Source organism: Acomys russatus, chromosome 16 (assembly GCF_903995435.1).
Source record: "Acomys russatus chromosome 16, mAcoRus1.1, whole genome shotgun sequence".
In the NCBI taxonomy this organism is placed as follows: domain Eukaryota; kingdom Metazoa; phylum Chordata; class Mammalia; order Rodentia; family Muridae; genus Acomys; species Acomys russatus.
This window is the reverse complement of record NC_067152.1, coordinates 26088106-26107343: the sequence shown is the minus strand read 5'-3', so window position 1 is coordinate 26107343 and position 19238 is coordinate 26088106. Positions and strand designations below refer to the sequence as shown.

At 43.6% G+C, this 19238-nt stretch overlaps 1 pseudogene; it reads left to right on the top strand.

Annotated features, from left to right (window-relative positions):
• The first annotated feature begins 17854 nt into the window (after positions 1-17854).
• Positions 17855-18623, top strand: LOC127200365 (keratin-associated protein 4-4-like; annotated as a pseudogene).
• Positions 18624-19238: the final 615 nt, after the last annotated feature.

Sequence of the window (19238 nt, the reverse complement as noted above, 5' to 3'; positions counted from 1 at the left end):
AACCTTTATCTACAGGGTGGATTAGGAAAATTGTGTCTCAGTACTATCTTTATCATTGGAAACATGTTATCAGAGCATCATACTTTAGAGAGAGGCACTCCAACGTGCCATAAATAGTGCTGTATCTTCCCTTTTAAAATGCACATGTATGTGTGTATGTGTCTGTATGTTTACACAAGTGAATATACACATTCCTATATTGTATATTTAAGGGTCTAGAGAACATGGTGGCAGATTCAATAAGTTGATATGTGTTCTGTGGGCTAGGCTTGCATATTCAGGAAAGCCAGCATTAAGTTTTATGTGTTTACTGATGCTCCCACACTTAAACATATACTGTCCAAACCTCTATTCCTAAAGGATCATACTGGATGTCACTGCACTGTTGAATCACCTGGGTTGGAATGCAGCATTTGAGGGTGACAATGTAGGTAAGATGGCAAGGTTTTACATGCATTGCAACTTCTGTACTTTGGTCATTTTACTATTGAGCTTTAGCACTGGAGAGATTTTATTAAATGAACCTGAGTAGCTGATCTCAGAACAAAGCAGACTGGCAGTCCGGAGACAGAATGTCATCTAGTGCTAAAGTAAGAATCGGGCTAATGCTCTTGAGGAAGGACGAGTCCTTAGAGATCCAGTGTTTATTCCTTGACTGCAAACACTGCGGTCCACAAATATGTCCTAGTTTCTCTTGGCTGATATCTTCAGCATAACAGATATAAGACAGTCCTGACATACCGTAAGTGGTATGCGTGCCATGTCGTCCTCAGGAAGTACATCTTACACATGACTCTCTAATCCTTGTTTCACAGAGTAGAGGAAACCCACGGGCTCAGGATCATTTCTCTGTACGAGGCTCTCTAGGTAACTTAAAGTTAGAGTCCTGAAGCCACATTTGAATTGAGGCCTAAGTGGAGATGGACACATGCCTGAAGGGAATTGCCACTATATACTTGTGCAGAAGGATCAACTTCTACGCACACCAAGTCCCCTCAAGGATCAAGGGTCTGGAGAGCTTCATTTGTGATTTATTTGTTTTACTTTCATTCAATTGGCCAAAAGACTTGTGTGACCCGAGATTCTATATGACTGAAATAGGCAGCAAAATGAATGTCTGTCGTCAGCTGCCCGAGCGTCTCATGTCCCTTCAGCTTCAAGTGGGATAAATTCTCATTGGTTACAGGTCTCACTGGACTCTCTTTCTCCACAGTCTTCTCATATCCACCAGCCCAGCAGAGCTACATCACACAGCTTTGCCACTAAGACCAGGCATACAGGACAGGGAAGGTTCTGAAGGCCTCTCTCATATCAAGCCCAGGGCCTTTCCCATTCATACTCTCTGTACCCACATGACCCATTATGTGTGAGGCAAAAGCCTAAGGAGACCTGACACTCCTGAAGGAAGGCGTTGTATGCCACAAAACCCACTCAAATGCATAGGATATGATCCCAGAGAACATCAGCTGAGTGCTCTGTTGGTAGAAAATAACACCCTCAAGCACTTCCAAGAGGTTTCAGTTGCCATCGAATTGACTGCAAACACGTCACGTTGGGAAGGCATGATTTAGACTCACGTTGACTATTGAGTCAGGCAAAGACTCTCACCTCATTTGATAATTGAATGCCTAACAAAGCATCAAGAGTAGGAATGCTGCACGTGAACACAGAGTCCCCTCAGCTGGGTATAAAAGCACATCTAGGAATGGAGGCTTCCAAACCATTCAATCCACCTTCTTGACAACCCAGACCAACCGTCCACCCTCTCACACCATGCAGTGCAGTTGTAGCCCATGCTGCTGCCAGCCATGCTGTTGCCAGCCATGCTGCTGCCAGCCATGCTGCTGCCAGACCACCTGCTGCAGGACCACGTGCTGCCGCCCCTGTTGCTGTCAACCTTGCTGCTGTGGGTCCAACTGCTGCTAATCTGGATGATGCTACACAAACTGGGCAAGTCCAGCTGCCATGGACCCACCTGTTCAAGACTAGCCTGCTCTACTACTTCATGATCTTGAGTGCAGTGTCCCTCCTTACTTCTCTGCCCTAAAGCCTCAGACAGATATTGTGAAGATCAGTTCTGTAGGCTATTCCAAGGAGTCTGTTCTAACTATTATTCTTTTGTGCAACCAATGTGTTGCCCTACAAGTCAGTCTCCATCTCTGATATCTATACAACCCAGAATGTGTCTCTGCACTGGGCACTCTCATCTGGGAACAAAGAAACCTCATGACTTTTGCCATTGTTTTGAGATGTGGGAATTTAGTGCTACTTAAATAAATGTGACCTTGGAACAAACAAAGAGCCATGAGTGTCATTAATCTTCATTTTTTTCTTTTCCTAGTTGCCCCAATATGAGAAACTGTTATATATCTCCTGTAAAAGGACAACAGTAGCATCCTTTCCCACAAGCCACTTTTGTTGTTTTGCCTGAACAACGTGCCAGCACAGACATATGTGGGAAGGCTTGATCTCAAAGGCTGGAGTTGTCTGGGAATGATTAAGAGGAGGGAATCTCACTAATCAGGCAACATCTGGGGCAGCGTTTGGACTGTCATAAGCACAAGACCTTCTCAATTGGTGCCTCGCCTCATTGAGGCAGCCCAAGATTTGCAGCCCCACTTCTTCCTTCGGAGCCATGATCAGTTCCCTGCGTGCACTGCCGCCATGATAGGGACACACATTCTAATCCTCTGAAAGCATATCTCCCTATAGATGACTTTTTCTCTTCTGGGATTTGGTGATGAGGTCTCATCTGGGGAATAGAGATTTGCTTGTATGGTTCGTGCTTCAGTTCTCTGTGAACCTTACCTTCTATGAGCCTATACTATAATGAGGCACTGTGTTCCCATTCACAAGATAGGACACTGCTGCCAAATACAAAAAAATCATCCCTGAAATTCATAGCCTCCCCAGTAAGATACACCTTTCCTGTGAAGTATCCATTCAACCCCGTGGAAAAGATAACGTTGTTCACACTGAATACATTTGAGCTCTCTTGCTGAAGGAGCTCCTTTGGATTTCAGTCTGATTTGCAGGCAATGCAATCCACCCATTCATAGCTTCTACTCCTTTGTTGCTTAAGTCCAGTGGCCAATGACCCAAGAAAACATAGAGAGCCACATTGCGAAGCTCCTCATCTCTGCATTGCTGCCATTCAACACAATACTCTTAGTACTGAGAGCCAGATGTCAACTTAATACCTTTGATGCTCATGTCAACTCATGTCACGGAAGAGCATGGGCCATATATGGTCTTCACGCTGTGCACTATATAGTTTCACCAACTTGATGTCACTACCTTCTTCATCTTGGTTGTAAATAGTCTCATTAGGAATATGAATTCAAATGACACAGTGGCCTTTTCCCCATTGAATGGCTTTACTTTATTCATCCAGGTATTATAAACATTGTCCCTGTAATCACCCCCACACACCTTGTAGTAAAACAGCAAGGAATATATCCATTCAGGGGATATATGCTGATTACTGGCAGATACTCCTCTCATCGAAATCAAAACATCCATGTTCAGGGAACCTTTATCTACAGGGTGGATTAGGGAAAGTGTGTCTCAGTACTGTCCTGTACCGTTGGAAACATGTTATCAGAGTATCATACTTTAGGGAAAGGAAGTCCAACCTGCCACAAATAGTGCTGTATCTTCCTTTTTAAAATGTATTGTATGTGAGTGTGCGCGCGCGTGTGTGTGTGTGTGTGTGTGTGTGTGTGTGTGTTTATGCAAGTGAATATAGACATTCATATAGTGTATATTTAAGGATCTAGAGAACTTGATGGCAGAGTAAAGAAACAGATATGTGTTCTGTTTGCAGTACTTGCATGTTTATGGAGACCAGCACAAAGTTTAATGTGTTCAACCCATTCTCCCACACCTAAACACATATTGTTGAAAATCCCATTATTAAAGGACCAAACTGGATGTCACTACACTGTTGAATCACCCGGGTTGGAATGCAGCACTTGAGAGGCACAATTAGGTATCATGGCAAGATTTTCGACTCCATGCATCTTGTCTATACTTTGGTCTTTTTAAAATTGAGTTTCAGCACTGGAGAGATTTTATTTAATGAAGCTGAGTAGCTGATTTCAGAACTAAGCAGACTGGCAGTCCCAGAGACAGAATGTGTTCTAGTGCTAAAGTAAGAATCTGGTTAATGTTCTTGAGGAAGGACGAGTCCTTAGAGATCCAGTGTTTATTCCTTGACAGCAGACAGTGCGGTCCACAAATATGTCCTAGTTTCTCTTGGCTGATATCTTCAGCATAACAGATATAAGACAGTCCTGACATTCCGTAAGTGGTATGCATGCCATGTCTTCCTCAGGAAGTGCATCTTACACATGACTCTCTAATCCTTGTTTCACAGAGTAGAGGAAACCCATGGGCTCAGGGTCATTTCTCTGTACAAGGCTCTCTAGGTAACTTAAAGTTAGAGTCCTGAGGCCACATTTGAAATTGAGGCCTAAGTGGAGATGTGACACATGCCACTTTATACTTGTCCAGAAGGATCAACTTCTACGCACACCACGTCCCCTCAAGGATCAAGGGTCTGGAGAGCTTCATTTGTGATTTATTTGTTTTACGTTTCATTCAATTGACCAAAAGTCTTGTGTGACCCAAATATCTATATGACAGAAATAGGCAGCAAAATGAATGTCTGTCGTCAGCTGCCCGAGCGTCTCATGTCCCTTCAGCTTCAAGTGGGATAAATTGTCATTGGTTACAGGTCTCACTGGAATCTCTTTCTCCACAGTCTTCTCATATCCACCAGCCCAGCAGAGCTACATCACACAGCTTTGCCACTAAGAGCAGCCATGCAGGACAGGGAAGGTTCTGAAGGCCTCTCTCATATCAAGCCCAGGGCCTTTCCCATTCATACTCTCTGTACCCACATGACCCATTATGTGTGAGGCAAAAGCCTAAGGAGACCTGACACTCCTGAAGGAAGGTGTTGTATGCCACAAAACCCACTCAAAAGCATAGGATATGAGCCCAGAGAACATCAGCTGAGTGCTCTGTTGGTAGAAAATAACACCCTCAAGCACTTCCAAGAGGTTTCAATTGCCATCGAATTGACTGCAAACACGTCACGTTGGGAAGGCATGATTTAGACTCACGTTGACTATTGAGTCAGGCAAAGACTCTCACCTCATTTGATAATTGAATGCCTAACAAAGCATCAAGGGTAGGAATGCTGCACGTGAACACAGAGTCCCCTCAGCTGGGTATAAAAGCACATCTAGGAATGGAGGCTTCCAAACCATTCAACCCAGCTTCTTGACAACCCAGACAAACCCTCCACCCTCTCACACCATGCAGTGCAGTTGTAGCCCATGCTGCTGCCAGCCATGCTGTTGCCAGCCATGCTGCTGCCAGCCATGCTGCTGCCAGACCACCTGCTGCAGGACCACGTGCTGCCGCCCCTGTTGCTGTCAACCTTGCTGCTGTGGGTCCAACTGCTGCTAATCTGGATGATGCTACACAAACTGGGGCAAGTCCAGCTGCCATGGACCCACCTGTTCAAGACTAGCCTGCTCTACTAGTTCATGATCTTGAGTGAAGTGTCCCTCCTTACTTCTCTGCCCTAAAGCCTCAGACAGATATTGTGAAGATCAGTTCTGTAGGCTATTCCAAGGAGTCTGTTCTAACTATTATTCTTTTGTGCAACCAATGTGTTGCCCTACAAGTCAGCTTCCATCTCTGATATCTATACAACCCACAATGTGTCTCTGCACTGGGCACTCTCATCTGGGAACAAAGAAACCTCATGTCTTTTGCCATCGTTTTGAGATGTGGGAATTTAGTGCTACTTAAATAAATGTGACCTTGGAACAAAGAAACAGCCATGAGTGTCATTAATCTTCATTTCTCCTTTTCCTAGTTGCCCCAATATGAGAAACTGTTATATATCTCCTGTAAAAGGACAACAGTAGCATTCTTTCCCACAAGCCACTTCTGTTGTTTTGCCTGAACAACGTGCCGGCACAGACATACGCGGGAAGGCTTGAACTCAAGGGCTGGAGTTGTCTGGGAATGATTAAGAGGAGGGAATCTCACTAATCAGGCAACATCTGGGGCAGCGTTTGGATTGTCATAAGCACAAGACCTTCTCAATTGGTGCCTTGCCTCATTGAGGCAGCCCAAGATTTGCAGCCCCACTTCTTCCTCCGGAGCCATGATCAGCTCTCTGCGTGCACTGCCACCACGATAAGGACACACATTCTAATCCTCTGAAAGCATATCTCCCTATAGATGACTTTTTCTCTTCTGGGATTTGGTGGTGAGGTCTCATCTGGGGAATAGAGATTTGCTTGTATGGTTCGTGCTTCAGTTCTCCGCGAACCTTACCTTCCATGAGCCTATACTATAATGAGGCACTGTGTTCCCATTCATAGGACAGGATCCTGCTGCCAAATACAAATAAATCATCCCTGAAATTCATAGCCTCCCCAGTAAGATACACCTTTCCTGTAAAGTATCCATTCAACCCCATGGAAAAGATAACGTTTGTTCACACTGAATACATTTGAGCTCTCTTGCTGAAGGAGCTCCTTTGGATTTCAGTCTGATTTGCAGGCAATGCAATCCACCCATTCATAGCTTCTACTCCTTTGTTGCTTATGTCCAGTGGCCAATGACCCAAGAAACCATAGAGAGCCACATTGCGAAGCTCCTCATCTCTGCATTGCTGCCATTCAACACAACACTCTTAGTACTGAGAGCCAGATGTCAACTTGTCACCTTTGATGCTCATGTCAACTCATGTCACGGAAGAGCATGGGCCATATATGGTCTTCACGCTGTGCACTATATAGTTTCACCAGCTTGATGCCACTACCTTCTTCATCTTGGTTGTAAATAGTCTCATTTGGAATATGAATTCAAATGACACAGTGGCCCTTTCCCCATTGAATGGCTTTACTTTATTCATCCAGGTATTATAAACATTGTCCCTGTAATCACCCCACACACCTTGTAGTAAAACAGCAAGGAATATATCCATTCAGGGGATATATGCTGATTACTGGCAGATACTCCTCTCATCAAAATCAAAACATCCATGTTCAGGGAACCTTTATCTACAGGATGGATTGGGGAAAGTGTGTCTCAGTACTGTCCTGTATCGTTGGAAACATGTTATCAGAGTATCATACTTTAGGGAAAGGAAGTCCAACCTGCCACAAATAGTGCTGTATCTTCCTTTTTAAAATGTATTGTATGTGAGTGTGTGTGTGAGTGTGTGTGTGTGTGTGTGTGTTTATGCAAGTGAATATAGACATTCATATAGTGTATATTTAAGGATCTAGAGAACTTGATGGCAGAGTAAAGAAACAGATATGTGTTCTGTTTGCAGTACTTGCATGTTTATGGAGACCAGCACAAAGTTTAATGTGTTCAACCCATTCTCCCACACCTAAACACATATTGTTGAAAATCCCATTATTAAACGATCAAACTGGATGTCACTACACTGTGGAATCACCCGGGTTGGAATGCAGCACTTGAGGGGCACAATTAGGTATCATGGCAAGATTTTTGACTCCATGCATCTTGTCTATACTTTGGTCTTTTTAAAATTGAGTTTCAGCACTGGAGAGATTTTATTTAATGAAGCTGAGTAGCTGATTTCAGAACTAAGCAGACTGGCAGTCCCAGAGACAGAATGTGTTCTAGTGCTAAAGTAAGAATCTGGTTAATGTTCTTGAGGAAGGACGAGTCCTTAGAGATCCAGTGTTTATTCCTTGACAGCAGACAGTGCGGTCCACAAATATGTCCTAGTTTCTCTTGGCTGATATCTTCAGCATAACAGATATAAGACAGTCCTGACATTCTGTAAGTGGTATGCATGCCATGTCTTCCTCAGGAAGTGCATCTTACACATGACTCTCTAATCCTTGTTTCACAGAGTAGAGGAAACCCATGGGCTCAGGATCATTTCTCTGTACAAGGCTCTCTAGGTAACTTAAAGTTAGAGTCCTGAAGCCACATTTGAAATTGAGGCCTAAGTGGAGATGTGACACATGCCACTTTATACTTGTCCAGAAGGATCAACTTCTATGCACACCACGTCCCCTCAAGGATCAAGGGTCTGGAGAGCTTCATTTGTGATTTATTTGTTTTACATTTCATTCAATTGACCAAAAGTCTTGTGTGACCCAAATATCTATATGACAGAAATAGGCAGCAAAATGAATGTCTGTCATCAGCTGCCCGAGCGTCTCATGTCCCTTCAGCTTCAAGTGGGATAAATTCTCATTGGTTACAGGTCTCACTGGAATCTCTTTCTCCACAGTCTTCTCATATCCACCAGCCCAGCAGAGCTACATCACACAGCTTTGCCACTAAGAGCAGCCATGCAGGACAGGGAAGGTTCTGAAGGCCTCTCTCATATCAAGCCCAGGGCCTTTCCCATTCATACTCTCTGTACCCACATGACCCATTATGTGTGAGGCAAAAGCCTAAGGAGACCTGACACTCCTGAAGGAAGGCGTTGTATGCCACAAAACCCACTCAAAAGCATAGGATATGAGCCCAGAGAACATCAGCTGAGTGCTCTGTTGGTAGAAAATAACACCCTCAAGCACTTCCAAGAGGTTTCAGTTGCCATCGAATTGACTGCAAACACGTCACGTTGGGAAGGCATGATTTAGACTCACGTTGACTATTGAGTCAGGCAAAGACTCTCACCTCATTTGATAATTGAATGCCTAACAAGCATCAAGGGTAGGAATGCTGCACGTGAACACAGAGTCCCCTCAGCTGGGTATAAAAGCACATCTAGGAATGGAGGCTTCCAAACCATTCAACCCACTTCTTGACAACCCAGACAAACCCTCCACCCTCCACACCATGCAGTGCAGTTGTAGCCCATGCTGCTGCCAGCCATGCTGTTGCCAGCATGCTGCTGCCAGCCATGCAGACCACCTGCTGCAGGACACGTGCTGCCGCCCCTGTTTGCTGTCAACCTTGCTGCTGTGGGTCCAACTGCTGCTAATCTGGATGATGCTACAGCCAAACTGGGGCAAGTCAGCTTCCATGGACCCACCTGTTCAAGACTAGCCTGCTCTACTAGTTCATGATCTTGAGTTGAAGTGTCCCTCCTTTCCTTCTCTGCCCTAAAGCCTCAGACAGATATTTGAAGATCAGTTCTGTAGGCTATTCCAAGAGTCTGTTCTAACTATATTCTTTGTGCAACCAATGTGTTGCCCTACAAGTCAGCTTTCCATCTCTGAATCTATGACAACCCAGAATGTGTCTCTGCACTGGGCACTCTCATCTGGGTACAAGAAAACCTCATGTCTTTTGCCATCGTTTTGAGATGTGGGAATTTAGTGCTACTTAAATAATGTGACCTTGGACAAAGAAACAGCCATGAGTGTCATTAATCTCTCATTTCTTCTTTTCCTAGTTGCCCCAATATGAGAAACTGTTATATATCTCCTGTAAAAGACACAGTAGCATCCTTTCCCACAAGCCACTTTCTGTTGTTTTGCCTGAACAACGTGCCGGCACAGACATATGCGGAAGGCTTGATCTCAAGGGCTGGAGTTGTTCTGGGAATGATTAAGAGGAGGGAATCTCACTAATCAGGCAACATCTGGGGCAGCGTGTGTATTGTCATAGGACAAGACCTTCTCTATTGGTGCCTGCCTCATTGAGCAGCCCAAGATGTGCAGCCCCACTTCTTCCTCTGGAGCCATGATCAGCTCCCTGCTTGCACGCCACCACGATAGGAACACACATTCTAATCCTCTAAAGCATATCTCCCTATAGATGACTTTTTCTCTTCTGGGATTTGGTGATGAGGTCTCATCTGAGGAATAGAGATTTGCTTGTACGCTTCATGCCTCAGTTCTCCGCGAACGTTACCTTCCATGAGCCTATACTATAATGAGGCACTGTGTTTCCATTCACAGGATAGGATCCTGCTGCCAAATGCAAATAAATCATCCCTGAATTTCATAACCTCACCAGTCAGATACACCTTTGCTGTGAAGTATCCATTCAACCCCATGGAAAAGATAATGTTTGTTCACACTGAATACATTTGAGCTCTCTTGCTGAAGGAGCTCCTTTGGTCTCTCAGTCTTATTTGCAGGCAATGTAATCCACCCATTCATAGCTTCTACTTCTTTGTTGCTTAAGTCCAGTGGCCAATGACCCAAGAAACCATAGAGAGCCACAATGTGAAGCTCCTCTTCTCTGCATTGCTGCCATTCAACACAATACTCTTAGTACTGTGAGCCCGATGTCATGGAAGAGCATGGGCCATATATGGTATTCACGCTGTGCACTATATAGTTTCACCAACTTGATGTCACTACCTTCTTCATCTTGGTTGTAAATAGTCTCATTAGGAATATGAATTCAAATGACACAGTGGCCCTTTCCCATTTGAATGGCTTTACTTTATTCATCCAGGTATTATAAACATTGTCCCTGTAATCACCCCCACACACCTTGTAGTAAAACAGCAAGGAATATATCCATTCAGTGGATATATGCTGATTACTGGCATAGTGTATATTTAAGGATCTAGAGAACTTGATGGCAGAGACAGAACGTCATCTAGTGCTAAAGTAAGAATCTGGTTAATGCTCTTGAGGAAGGACGAGTCCTTAGAGATCCAGTGTTTATTCCTTGACAGCAGACACTGTGGTCCACAGAAAGTGTCCTACTTTTCCTTGGCTGGACTCTTCAGCATAAAACAGACCTGAGATTCTTTAACAGATTTGCCTGCCATGTCTTCCTCAGCAAGTGCATCTTACACATGGCTCTCTAGCTTCTTATTTCAGAGACCTAAGGGAAACCATGTGCTCAGGACCATTCCTTGATCCAATACCCTTTAGCTATCTATGGTTAGAGTCCTGATTTCACACTTCAAATAGGTGAATTAGAGGACATGTTGCACATGCCTGAGATGAAATTGCTGGTGTATACTTCTTCAAGAGGGACATCCTATAGCTGGTCCACTCATTGATGAAGGATCTGAAGGACTTTGTTGTTTATGTTTTTACATTCATGCCACAGACTGAACATCTGGTGTAAGCACACATACTGTAGTCATCTGCCCTAGCTAGTCATGTTCCTTCAGCTTTAATGGGGAGAAATTCTCTTTGTTAACAGGTCTCACATGGATTTTCATTCTCAACAATCTTGTCATTACCATGATCCCACCATAGCTACATTGCACACCGTTTTCATTAACAGCAGCCAAAGAGGACTGGGCAAGGTCTTGAAGGCCACTGTGTTGTCATGTCAATGACCTTGCACATATACACTCTGTGTGTGTACCTGATACATTATATCTGAGCCATCAGATTAATGAGACCCAACATTCTGGAAAGGAGGCAAGTTATGGCTCAATACCAACTCTGAAGCAAAGGGTGTAAGCCCAGAGAACATCAGCTGACTGCTCCTTTGGAAGCAAACTTCCAAGAAAGCACTTCCCATAAGCCTCAGTGGCCATTGCCATTGCTTGCTAACACATCACGAGCAAGAAGAAATGATTTGCTTTCATTTTGAATATTGATTCATGCAAACTCTCGCCTCACTTGATAATTAAATTACTAACCACCAGGAATGCTGCACGTTAGGACAGAGTCTCCTCAGCAGGGTATAAAAGCACATCTGGGCATGGAGGCTTCCAAATCATCCACCCCATCTTCTTAGAAACTCAGACCAACCCTCCAGCCTCTGACACCATGAAGTGCTGTTGTGGCCCATGCTGCTGCCAGCCATGCAGCTGCCAACCCTGCTGCTGCCAGACCACCTGCTACAGGACCACCTGCTGCCATCCCTGCTGCTGCCAACCCTGCTGCTGTGGGCCCAACTGCTTCCATTCTGGCTGCTGTTAGACACCTGTTGCAAGAATGTCTACCATAGACACACCTATTCTGGCCAGCCTGTTCTCCTACTTAATGCTTCTGAATGTTTTCACCCATGCCTCTCATATAACTCAACAAATAAAATGATATTCATCAACAGCTTATGAAGTCCTGAAAAGCTGTTCCAAATCATCTGTCCCAGATGATACTGGTTTTGTCCAAAACATACACTGTCCTACACTTCTTTTTCCATCTCTAAAATGTAGGCATCCTTGAATGTTTCTCCATACACTGAGAGCTCTCTTATTGTCCTCATGACACAATTCATCCTTTGCCATGTTTTGAAAACTGGAGATATTATGGTTATTTAAATAAATTTGACTATTTGGAAAAAGATTTTGATGTTTGTCCCTGTTGGAGGAGCTTTGTAAATTAAGGCAGGTTTTGATGTTTCATTATCTCACACAATTTTCATTCATGCATGTGTGATTGTTGATGTTTATGCACATATTAGTACAGGTCCCTTCTCTTTAAAATATTTTTATTATGTTTCTTTTTTAACATATACATTTATATTATTACATGTGACTAAAATAAACTACATACAGCAGGAAGAACCACAAGATGATCAGGAGTTATATAAATGTTACATTCATAGTGATTTGGCTATTTATATTTGAGAAACTTGAAGTAAACATCTTTCCTATCTTGTTGGGTTTAAATTTTTTAATGGAGATTAATATCTATCATATCTCACCTCTATTAACTTAAAACATCTATCTTGATCTAAAAACATCTTAACCCCTAACCTACTAGGCTTAATTGAAAGACTAAACTATCTGGTCTTCAACCCCATCAGAGACTTGAGAAGGAATACAACTTAAATGCCTGAGTGAACCCAGAGTGAAGGTTAGCAGCTTCCAAAAGAAAAAAAAATGACTGAGACAGTTTACTGCCTGGGCAGTCACCTAACACTCTCTATAACATTGGAGCATCTTAAGCCTTCTGGCCCAATATATCTGACAGACATATTTGTGAGGCAGGAACTATTGAGGACTTGCTTACCCTATCTTGGCAGAGTTTGGCTGTTGACTCTATGTGCATCTAAACTTGCCCATTTTTAGGCAGAATTCTGTCTGTGGCAAAAACGAATACAGGTCCCTCTGAGTCCATATTAGAGAGTCCTATCCCATAGATGGAGAGTTACAGAGAATAGGGAGCAATCAAACATGAGTTGGATAGTTTCAGTAGGGCATTCTGTGTCATGTTCCAGTCAACCTCAGTGGTTTTGTTTGTTTGTTTTGGTGGCTCCTCTAGCCTGTTGAGAACTCTGGAAGGACATGTAAACACAAAAGCTGCTTGGGATATTGTTTATCCAGCATTTACCATGAATCTTCATAGCAAAAAGGTTCACTGCACAGTGCTTTTTTCCACCCACCTTGAGCATTTATTCTGGAAAAGAACCTTGCCTAATTTTACAATTTGTTTGTTAACACAAACAGTAATAAGAAAAGAATGCTGCATGTGAGGAAAGCAGTGCCCCATCAGGATGTAAAAGCTGATGTGGGCAGGGAGACTCCCAAACCTTCCAATCCACCTTCTACAAAGCCAGACTAGAAGCTCCAACTTGTAAAACCAAGGTCAACTATGGTTGAGTCTCACTCTGTGACCAAGGCTGACTGTCCACCTCCTGCCACCAGCATGCTGGACTTCTGGTGGTCCTTGATGCTGAGCACTCTCACCCAGTCTCTTGTTCTTCATCAACCACCTACCCTAAAGCCCCCAATACAATTGGCATTAGTTGGGACATCACTCATGCTGCCTGCACTCCTGCCTGCTTGCTACCTTTAAAATGTGCACTAGTGTGAATCTTCTCTGCAATATTCTTACTCTTACTTCATGCCATTGAACAATTTGTTCTTTGCCATGTTTTCAAATTGGGAACATTTGCCATTCACAAATAAATCTGAATTTTCAAGTATATAAATAGTAATCTGTCATGTCTTCTGCTCAAATGGCTGCTCTCGTCTGTCAGTACTTTTTTATTTCCTCTCTACACAATGAACAGACTCTAGCAGTTGACTTCTGAGATGCCAGCTTTGTATCTTCTGTATCCCCCTCCTAATATGTAAAGGGGGTTTTACGGTCCCCAGGCATGAAACTCACTCCCTAATGACTCTCTTTGACTGAAGGTGAAGCTTAGATAGAAGAAGTCCCTGGGGCAGAGCACCCAAGCAGGGAGAGGGTGGGTGAGTACTTGCTCCTTTGCTCTTGAATGCAAAAAAATATCCTCCCAGTGTCCCATAGATCATGAGTTGCTTGGAACCCTGCCACATGCAAATCTGCCCAGTTCATCATAGCATTCTCTACTGGCTTTGGTCCCTGCCCTCAATAACTCTCTATCCTCACAACATGTTCTCCAATTATTTCCTGCATAGATTTGTTTACTTAGTACTGTGTGTACTCCAGGGACCACTCATCTCCAGACACTCATTGCCCTAGCCTTAATGTTGCTGACACTGAACACATTTTCCCTTCTATATGAGGCTTGCCATGCTATAGATATTCATCTTGTATTTGCTGCCCCTTAAAATGACAAGTTTGTAGCGTATGCGCTTGTATCTTCATTTCAGTTTCTGTAAAGTTTAGATTATTTTGTTATCATCAATATTTTGGTGATTTAATTTTCAATAATGATAGCACTGCAAGTTCATATTACCAGTAGTAGAAATTAGCACACACACAAAACACAGCACCTGGGTTGAGCACGCCAAAGTCTTTGTCAGATTTCCCTGCATCTCCTGGAGATGTCCAGAATATCCAGCTTCTTCTTCATTAGATCAGACCAAAATGATCCCATTGATATCATGGGACAATATAGAGTTCTGTAGGTGTCCAGAGGTTCAGATGCCATTGAGATGTGCTATGATGGAGAGGAGCCGTAACACTGCCCTGAGTTTAGGCAATAAATGCATATGACTGCAGTGGCTGTATCTCTGCCTCTCCTTGCTTGGGTAGTTTAAGACATTCATTTATCAGTCCACTTTCTACTTCTCAGTCTAGACATCAAGAATTTGTTTTAAGCCACACAGCACATGCACTGCTATTGCTAGGCCATGGGCTCATCCATTGTTGTCTGTCTTCCACCATCTTCTGTACATAGGACTTAAATACAGGGACATTGATGAGATTAACAGTCCTTTTTATGCCTTTAAAATAGCTGTAGTATCTGGTAATGATTTTCTACCTCAGCTGCACTATGACGATGAGGGTTAAGGTTGTTTCAAGAGTTTCAAGTGGCCTTTGTATTGTATACTTTGTACCCCATGTCTCAAGGAAAAGAAGTTGCTGACATTTATACGTGTAGACTGAGTAAGTGACCCTCAAGCTCACCTGTTGACACAGTGAACAGACTGTGAGATTGACTTGGGGAAAACGCATTCCTTTTCTGATCATCACTGACAGGTTGTAATGGGATCCATGTTAGCATTCTCAGACCAAGTTGTCTGTTTCAGCTCTGATCTACTATCTAACAGCATCTAAGTGCATGTTTATAATAAAGGAGTGAAGAAGTTCTTGCTGTATGCACTAGCTGAGGACTTTCAACTCAGAGAACTAACCCTTTTTATAGTTGATGTGTCACAGGTCTAAGTACTATGCCAAGACTGGATTCCTTTCATTGCAACAACTAATCTCACCCACTTTTTTATTTACTATTAGGATGTTTTCTGTAGGTTCAGTTTTCTTAACAAATATGTTTTATTATGAATTTATTAACTGAGCATATGTCCCTTATAACCCAACTAACTGAAACAATAGGAAAAGAGGATTAAAGAATAACAAAACCGTAAAGGTATCAGTTCCAAGGAACGATTCTCCTGGCATTGCCAGCAGGATTTCTTCCACTGGAAGCTGAAGTAACCAGAACCTGGAACCTCAGCAGGAGCCAGGAGCCCCAAAGCCTTCCCTTGAGTGGTTCTCTCTAGCAGCTTCTTGAAGCTGAGCCCGAGCGATGAACAGCCAAAACTATCCCAAGTCTCCAAAGGCCCCGCCTCCAGTTTTGGGCTCATTTATATATCTCCTACCAGAGTTTGTTCATGAGAACTTTTCAGCTGGCAACAATCAAGCTTCCACATGAGGTGGTTTGCCTTCTAGTGGATTAACCTCACCTGTTCTCTCATGAGACCATTCTCCATCCCAAACTTAGGGATCATAACAAAAACAGATTTATCTCTCCTTCAATTTTCTGTTTTTAAATTATTTATTTTATTTTTTTGAGATTATAATATTATTACAGAATTTCCCCCCTTCCCTTTCCTATTGGCAAAAATGTTCTTGCGTACTGTGTTTATCCTTGCTCAATCAAATGCTGATTTCTCCACCCCACTCTCTGGATCAATCCAGAGATTGAATTGTGATGTTTATTCTAAGTATCCCCAGTTCCAAGTTTGTGTAAACATGTCACCATTTGTTCTCTGTGTGGTCAATAAAATCAAACTAGCCAATGCTGAGCAATAACAGAATAGGGTGGGACATCCTGGTTGAGTGAGAGGAGGAGAAAGAGAAGGAAGAAGAGAATGGGACCATAAGGAGAAGACCGGGCAACATCAAGAGAAATGAACCGGGCCTAAGAGATGATTTAAAACCAAGTATATTGTGGGAAATCTGAATGGGAAGAAGCTATCCTAGCATGGAGGCTTAGGATGGAGTAATTATTGCACAGCATTGTGCTATAGGCTAATTAAATATATCCTGGTCTCTCTGTGTGGTTATTTGGGTATAAAGCTGTGAAGGAGTACTGCTGATTTCACTAAAATAATAATTCAATATTCAATATTAATAGTCATTCAACATTTCCTCCCTCTAAACCCTCTCCTATACCATCCCTTTCTCCTTTTCAAATTCATGGTCTCTTTTTTCATTATTGTTGTTACATGTACTTTGTATGTGTGTATCACATCTAAGTCCAATCTGCTCAGTATGCATAATGTTACTTGCATGGATATTTTCAGGTCTTACCAGCATAGCTACCTAAATATGAGATGAACAAAGACAACACTAGTAGACATATTTGACACATTTAAGTGCATAAGGGAATATGCATGGTGCATGGGGCCTCATGCTGGCAGTGAGGGAAATAGTTTTTTCCCAGGGAAGAGCATACTAATTGGTTTTCTGATACTACTAATATATTTAAATGTATATACATGAATTATTATTTTAGTGAAATTACCAGTACACCTTAATCAGCTTTATACCCAAATAACTACACAGAAAGACCAGGATGTATTTAATTAGCCTATGGCACAATGCTGTACAATAATTACTATATATACATAAGTCATTATACATTCATTCTGGTTAAATGATGTCATCTGGACTGTGATTCTCTACGGTCTCATCACTGCCATCATCCCTAGAGAGCTGAAATATGCAACACCTTCCCCATTAACAAGAGCCAATAAGGACAGATACTGTTCTGATGATTTCCTATTCTCAAGCTAGTGGTCTCCCACAACCAGACCTTCTGTGCTCACCTGACCCATTATGTATGAGCCATCAGTCTAAAGCACGTTCTCTTCCAGGGTCACCAGGAGCAATTACAATCAAGTAGGAATGTGACTACATATAGGAAGGTAAGAAGTGCCACCCAAATGACACTAAAACCTGTGGGACCAGGACACAGAATGTCAGGTGACAGCTCTCTTGGAAGGAATTAAAAACAACAAAAAAAATTAGGAGATGGTTCATCAAGAACTGACAGTGAGCCCTAACACACCAGGAAGAAATTCATGTTTTCCATTCACCTTGAAAATGTAATCAGGAAAATAAGCTTACATAACTTGATAGTGACCTATTAATTAACATAAGCAATAACAAGGAAAGAATGTTGCATATGAGGACATCAGCCCCTCAGCAGGGTATAAAAGGGGATGTGGGTGGGGAGACCCCCATTGCCAAACTGTCCAACTTACCTTCTTGTAAACCCACCTATAACCTCCACCTCTAACACCATGGTCAGCTCTGTCTGTTGTGGCTCTGTCTGCTCTGAGGAGGGCTGTGGCCAAGGCTGCTGCCAGCCCAGCTGCTGCCAGACCACCTGCTGCCGCCCCAGCTGCTGTATGTCCAGCTGCTGTAGGCCAAGCTGCTGTGTGTCCAGTTGCTGCAGACCCAGCTGCTGTCACCCTTCCTGTTGCATTTCTAGCTGCTGCAGGCCTTCTTGCTGCCGCCCCAGCTGCTGCCGCCCCAGCTGCTGTAGGCCCTCTTGTTGCATCTCCAGCTGCTGCCGCCCCAGCTGCTGCAGGCCCTCTTGTTGCATCTCCAGCTGCTGCCGCCCCAGCTGCTGCAGGCCCTCTTGTTGCATCTCCAGCTGCTGCCGCCCCAGCTGCTGCAGGCCCTCTTGTTGCATCTCAGCTGCTGCCGCCCCAGCTGCTGCAGGCCCTCTTGTTGCATCTCCAGCTGCTGCCGCCCCAGCTGCTGCAGGCCCTCTTGTTGCATCTCCAGCTGCTGCCGCCCCAGCTGCTGCAGGCCCTCTTGCTGCATCTCCAGCTGCTGCCGCCCCAGCTGCTGCAGGCCCTCTTGCTGCATCTCCAGCTGCTGCCGCCCCAGCTGCTGTGTGTCCAGCTGCTGAAGGTCCCAGTGCTGCATCTCTAGCTGCTGCTGCCCCACCTGTTGCCAGACCACCTGCTGCAGGACTACCTGCTGCCGCCCAGCATGTTCTAGTGGTTCTTGCTGCTGAGCACTGTCACCTACAGTCTCCTGTCCTTCATCACTCACCATTCGTGATGTGTGAGCTGAACCCCAAGAGGTCAATCAAAGCCTATCTTTGAACATGATTTTTGGCCTCCTAAACACTCACTGTTTTTCCCCCAACCAAGTCTTTCTCTCTCAAATATAAATAAATAAATAATAAAAAAATAATAAAAATGGGTTTTCTCTGTAATCTATCATGCCATTCCCACACTGATGTTTATTTTTTGTCATTTTTCTATAGTAGAAATATTTCTATACATCAAATAAATCTGAATTTTAGACATCCAAATGAAAATACATCCATCTCCTTATATCTCCTTTAATTGCCTGCAGCTCTCAACTTCTTTTTTAAGCCCCTCTCAAAATAATGAAAAGCCCATGGTGGATGAATTTATCTGTGCCCTTTGTTTCCTCTGTTCTCCTGAGAGAACAGGGAGGTGTTTCCTTGGAGCAGTCATGTGGTTCCCTTTACTGGGTCTCTCTCTGGCACACAGAGAAGAGCTGGGCGTGGAAGATGAAGCCTCGGACCCAGGGCAAGCTGTGGAAGTTAGTGAGCACATGCGCACATGCTCCCATTAGCACCTTCCCACCGAACATGTCTCAGTTCCATGTTCTTGGGTGGAAGTAGAAGCCAGCCCCATCCAG